The following is a 5,725-nucleotide window of genomic DNA, read 5'->3' on the forward strand; positions in this document are numbered from 1 at the left end:
AAGCATAATGGTTCTAGTGGGGAAGTAGGTTACACATTGGGCTGCTAATCACAAGGTCAGAAGTTTGAACCCACCAGCTTCTTCTCAGGAGAAAGGTGAAGATTTCTACTCCTATAAAGATTCACAGCCTGGGAAACCCTAGACAGGGAACCTATGAGTTGAAACCGAATCCAACACACACAAACAAGGAACCAACAACCAACCACAGGAAATAGTCCTTTAAGAAGTAGGTTGCCACTGGGACCTCGACCTGCTGCTCCCTGGGCTCCTGCAGAGCTCAGACATGTCCCGTAAGGAGAAGGACCTAAGTGTCAAGGAGAAGGACCAACTGCTGCCAAACCTGAGGGCTGTAGGGTGGAATGTGCTGGAAGGTTGTGATACCATCTTCAAGCAATTCCAATTCAAAGACTTCAGCAAGGCTTTTGGGTTCATGACAAGGGTGGCCCTACAAGCTGAGAAATTGGACCACTGTCCTGAATGGTTTAATATGTACAACAAGGTCCACATCACCCTGAGCACCCATGAGTATGCAGGTCTTTCAGAGAAGGGCTTAAACCTGGCCAGCTTCATTAAACTAGTGGCAGTGACTGTGACTTAGTCCCTGACCTTCCTTTATGAATTCCTCCCAGGAGAGAGGTTGGCTGAATTGGGAATCCAGGTAGGGAGCTGCTGAGCTCAGGGTCCTGCTGAGTCCCTATTGCCAAGTCTACCCTGGGGGTGGGTCCTTGCTGTGCAAAAGAGAGAAACCTTCACTGATTGAGTTCCCCTCCCACCTCTCTTCATTCTTGGGGTTCTGTTACTAGGCTGCTAATTTGAATAAACTCTTCTTTGTCTTTACAACTCTTTGTGAGTTATGATTTTCCTCCCCATCTGCACCCTTTCTGATTCATTTACCAAGAAGCTGTGATAGGGGAGGACATCAAGTCATATTTTAGGGGCCAGGACCCAAAAATAGACCTCATTGTAAAGGATGGAAACATGTGCTTTTATGCCTCAAATAAAACTCTTGTGTTATTCAAAAAGAAAGAAAGAAAGGAAGAAAGAAAGAATATAGAAAAAAAGATTGTCTATGAAAGTAGAAGAAAACTCAGGAAAAAACAAGACTTTTTTTGTTGCAACATCAAGGAGACCCACTTGCATTTATAGTGTAAGAATACTCAGGAAGAAGGGGGCCATCCATCCCTGGGAACAGCTGTCTGGAAATTTCAACAATGATTGAACTCAGGTGGAGACAATCAGCAGTATAGTAGGAAAACACCACGATGTGTCTCAATAGAAGATCAACCAAGAAATTCACCGAGAATCCAGAGGAAAAAGGAAAAGAATTTAAAATACTGTGTCAAGAAATGTGAGAAAGGAACCGTAGTTTCAGGAAATTTATAAAACAATAATTGCAGTGATAAGAACCCAAGCACAATGAACATAATTATCAGACAAAAAACCAACTTCACTAAGCTTGAAAAATGATAAAATCTACAAATCACCAAGTGTCAATATTAGCATGCTGAAAGTTCAGTGAGACCCACATTTAGACAAAGAATAATAAAATGCTTGAATTCCAAAGATTAAGAAATTATCTTTCAAGTCTGTAGACTTTAAATAAACAGGTTATCTGAAAATAAAGAAAATTGCCTTAAATAAATCAAAGACTTGGAAAAAATAACAACAATAAAGTCAGTGATTAAAATTCATGGGACACAGTAAAAGTACTTTGTAGAAAACTTTTTAGAAATCTACTTCGTTAAATAATTTTATTCTTAAGAAAGAAGATCAGGGGCTACTTAGACATTGGCTACCTAAAATGGGGGGGTGAGCGCTTAAAAAGGCATAAAGTGACTGACTTACAAGTTTTCAAGAGGGAGTCTAGTTTAAGAGTGTGAGGAGGAAGGTACATACCTCACTGAACAATTTTCATCTTGTCTAGACCAGGGGTCTTGTGAAAAGTGATAGGGATAAGATTCTTATGATTCAATACTGAGTAATTGCTATCATGACTAATTGTGACAGTCACAACTGTAAAGGTAGAAGTTTTGTATCAAAAACAGCAGAGTAGTTAGTCTTACAGTCCAGGAACAGAGGACTCTAAGACCATCAAGGGAGAAGAGCACAAGCGGGATGTGGGGCCCTATCCAGAAAGCAGTGGCACCAGAGATGGAGGCAGAGATGGGGACATGGAAAGAGGGAGCAGCTGAGGACTCTAGACTCATGGAAAGAGAAATTGAGTACTGGAAGCCAGGAGGCAGGCTTGCAGAATATGTCCTTTTATTGTTTAAATGATTATATATTCCTGAGTGTTTTTGTGTACATCCCCTGCCCCCAAACATATATATATCAGAAATTATATATATTCAGTTTTAAAAACTTTTAAGAATAAAAGCAATCAATAGACTCATTTACCTTTTTTCTTGGGGGGGGGGTCTCTCTCTCTTTTGAATTTCTGGCAATAGACATCTGATGGACTCCAAGAAGTGGGCTTTCTGGGTGAAAGGATCAAAGAGTGTGTACTGCTGCTAAAATCCATTATTGTCCATTCAAGTTTGACTTATCCTAACCCCACAGAGCAGAGTAGAACTGTCCACTAGGGTTTCCAAGGCCTGAAACCCTTACAGAAGCAGATTGTCACATCCCATGAAACAGCGGGTTGATTTGAACTGCCAACTTTTCAGTCAGTAGCGAATGGCTTAATCACTGCTGTTCTTGCTAGATTTTGCCAAAGTCTTCTTTTTAGGGGGTGAATCATTTTGCATTTTACCATCCATACCTCCTTTTTTCTCTGAGCCTTTCCAACAGAATATGTTATCTGCTGTTGGATTGTTGCCTGTGTGATGAATGTAGAATGACCTTATTATAACTAGTGAGCTCTTGACCATGACAAAGTTGAGTCCTATCTATGTCCATATTGATGGAGCTCTGGTGGCATAATGACTAAGTACTTGTCTACTAACCAAAAGACTGGCAGTATGAACCCACTCAGCGGATCCTTGGGAGGACGGCCAGACAATCAGCTCCCATGAAGAAGAGAGTCTAGGACACCCAATGAGGTACTTCTACTCTATCTTATAGAATCTCTGTGAGTCAGAATCAACCCAACAGCACAACATGCATCTCTATAGCTACACCCATACATTTCTGAATTTCTCTCTCTATACATCCACTTCTTGCTTACTGACATGGGTGGGTTTCAAAGACTAGGCCATTATGTGAAATCAGTGTTATGTGAGAGATGGGGGCCATGCCCCATGTTTGGCACTAATGGCCCCCTCCCCATAGCTCACGTGCCCCCGACGAGTCTCTGAATACATGTGGCATGGTGAGTACTCTTCCCCACCACTTCTTCCCCATCCCTATGGCATCCAAAAGCTTAGAGGATGGTGATGATTGAGTATTACCCACCACCCAATGCCTTCTGCTGCCCACCCTGACCCTCAGCCTCAGACCACCCTGGCCCTGTAGTTATCTGATGCCCTGTCCACTTCCTAACTCCCCCCGATCAACCTGCCACTCATTACCTCACATATCCCGCCATCACTCATACCCTCTGTGTTTGGACCGAGAAATCCTGGAAGAACAGTACAAGATGTCCACTCATGCGTGTTGTCACCCTTGTATGACCCGGTTGTCTCTGAGCCTCAGTATATTTGGGGGATGACCTGTGTACACAGGAAGTGATAACTGAGAAATTTGTTCAAATCTGTGAATGTGAAATATTGGATAATGACTTCGTTGATAAGCGAGTAGCTGTGTGTCGAAGGACCATTTGGATTATTTCCAGTGAGTCCTATGCTTTTATCTCTTAGTACAACTACCAAAAAAAAAAAAAAAAAGATCAGATAATTATTGTGTGCAGGTAGTGAGTTTGTCTATCCAAGGAACCTTTGATAAGAGATGGAAATATTTAGTAATATATATACATGGATTAAGGAGCTCTGGTAGTGTAGTGGTTACAAGTCAAGCTGCCAACCTCAAGGTCAGCAGTTCGAAACTACCAGCAGTTCCGCGGGAGGAAGATGAGGCGTTCTTCTCCCGTAAAGACTTATAGCCTCAGAAACCCCGTGCAGGGTCACTATGAGTCAGAACTGACTCCACGGTACTTAACAACACAACAACATACATGGATTTATATATAAAGCAGATACACATACATCATTATCTGTCTATAAGCAATAATATATAGAAAGATGATATGATGAAAGGCGTTCTGCTGTGGTGCTGTAGGATAAGCACTGGGCTGCTAATCACAAGGTCAGCAGTTCAAACCCACCAGTCGTTCATTGGAAACCCAGTACAGGGTCACTATGAATCAGAAATAATTCGATTGTACTTCACAACCACAACAGCATATGATGAAATTATTAAATCTACATCAACAATACAAAATAAAGAATGTATTTAAGATAATTAAATATGATAAGCCAACCATATTTCTGTATGGCAATTTGAGCATTCTAAAGACATATTGGACTCAATTCGTGTAGCACTGTAGGATCAGCACTGAACGATGGGCCACAAGGTTGGCAGTTCACACCCACCAGATGCTCCTTGGAAACCCTATACAGGGTCACTATGAGTCTGAACTGACCTAATGGCACTTCACAACAGGAGTCCTGGTTTGGTGCTGCCGGGTAATGCATTGGAACATAAGGTCCAGGGCTCAAACACACCAGCCACTCCTTGGAAACCCTATACTGGGTCACCATGGGTTGGAAATGACTCGATGACACTTAGCAGCAATAACTATATTAGCTAGAGAAGCCTGGGTTACTAAATAGCAATAAATAATAAAAAGAATACATAATTCGTAAACACAGAGTCTCTTAGGAGAAATGAGTTTATTTCCTTATACCATGTACTGAAATAAATTCTAGATGGTTTGAAGAGGTAAAAGTAGAAAACAATACAATCGACAACAACCAAAAGCTGAGAACAGCAAGAAAGAAAAACTTAAAACAGTGACTCAAAAAAACTGAAAAGGAAGAATCAATGAAGGCTTCGCAAAAGCTACATAGGCCTGTCTACATAAACACGTAAGTCAAGAAATAAACACCATAATATTGAAATTCAAGCAATAAACTGGGAAATATATTTTCAGTCAATGAGTAATTCACTAAATAAAGAATTCTTGCAAATCTGTCAAGAAAATCAAATAGAAATGAAAAAAGATGGGTAGAGAGTATAAAAATAAATAGAAATTTATAAAAGAAATAGCTAATGACCAGGGAATGTGTAAAAATTTTCATCTTCACTAGGAAGCAGGACCATGCTAAATTAAAGAGCTGCAGACACTGCTTTTTTTGCTTATAAATTCAGCTCAGAATTTTAAAAAAGATAACTTAATGAGCATGATATTACCGCTTAAGGAAACAAAATTTATTTTTCTGAAGGACACAGTGAAGGACAAATTTTTAAAAAGCAGATAGCTGTCTTCCTTAAGTAGGGGCAATGAAACAGCCGCGTAAGATTTGCCTGCGGTGCTTGCTAAAAAATGCTTATTATCTAGCCTACCTTAGCCGCTACTAAACTCAAAGTACTTGGACAAGGTGGCAGGCAGATCTGTTACTCTTATGCACATTAAGAAAAAATGATGAAGTTGTTCAGAAAATAGTGAGTAAAAATTTGAGCAGAATTGGAAAACAACTCTTAACAACCTGCAATATGCAGATGATGCAACCTTGCTTGCTGAAAGTGGAGAGGACTTGAGGCATTCACTGATGAAGATCAAAGAGTA

The 5,725-nt window shown here is 40.5% G+C and overlaps 1 pseudogene; it reads left to right on the forward strand.

Moving 5' to 3' along the window:
- Positions 1-283: 283 nt before the first annotated feature.
- Positions 284-598, forward strand: LOC102838525 (annotated as a pseudogene).
- Positions 599-5,725: the final 5,127 nt, after the last annotated feature.

Source organism: Chrysochloris asiatica, unplaced genomic scaffold, assembly GCF_000296735.1.
Source record: "Chrysochloris asiatica unplaced genomic scaffold, ChrAsi1.0 scaffold00023, whole genome shotgun sequence".
In the NCBI taxonomy this organism is placed as follows: Eukaryota; Metazoa; Chordata; class Mammalia; order Afrosoricida; family Chrysochloridae; genus Chrysochloris; species Chrysochloris asiatica.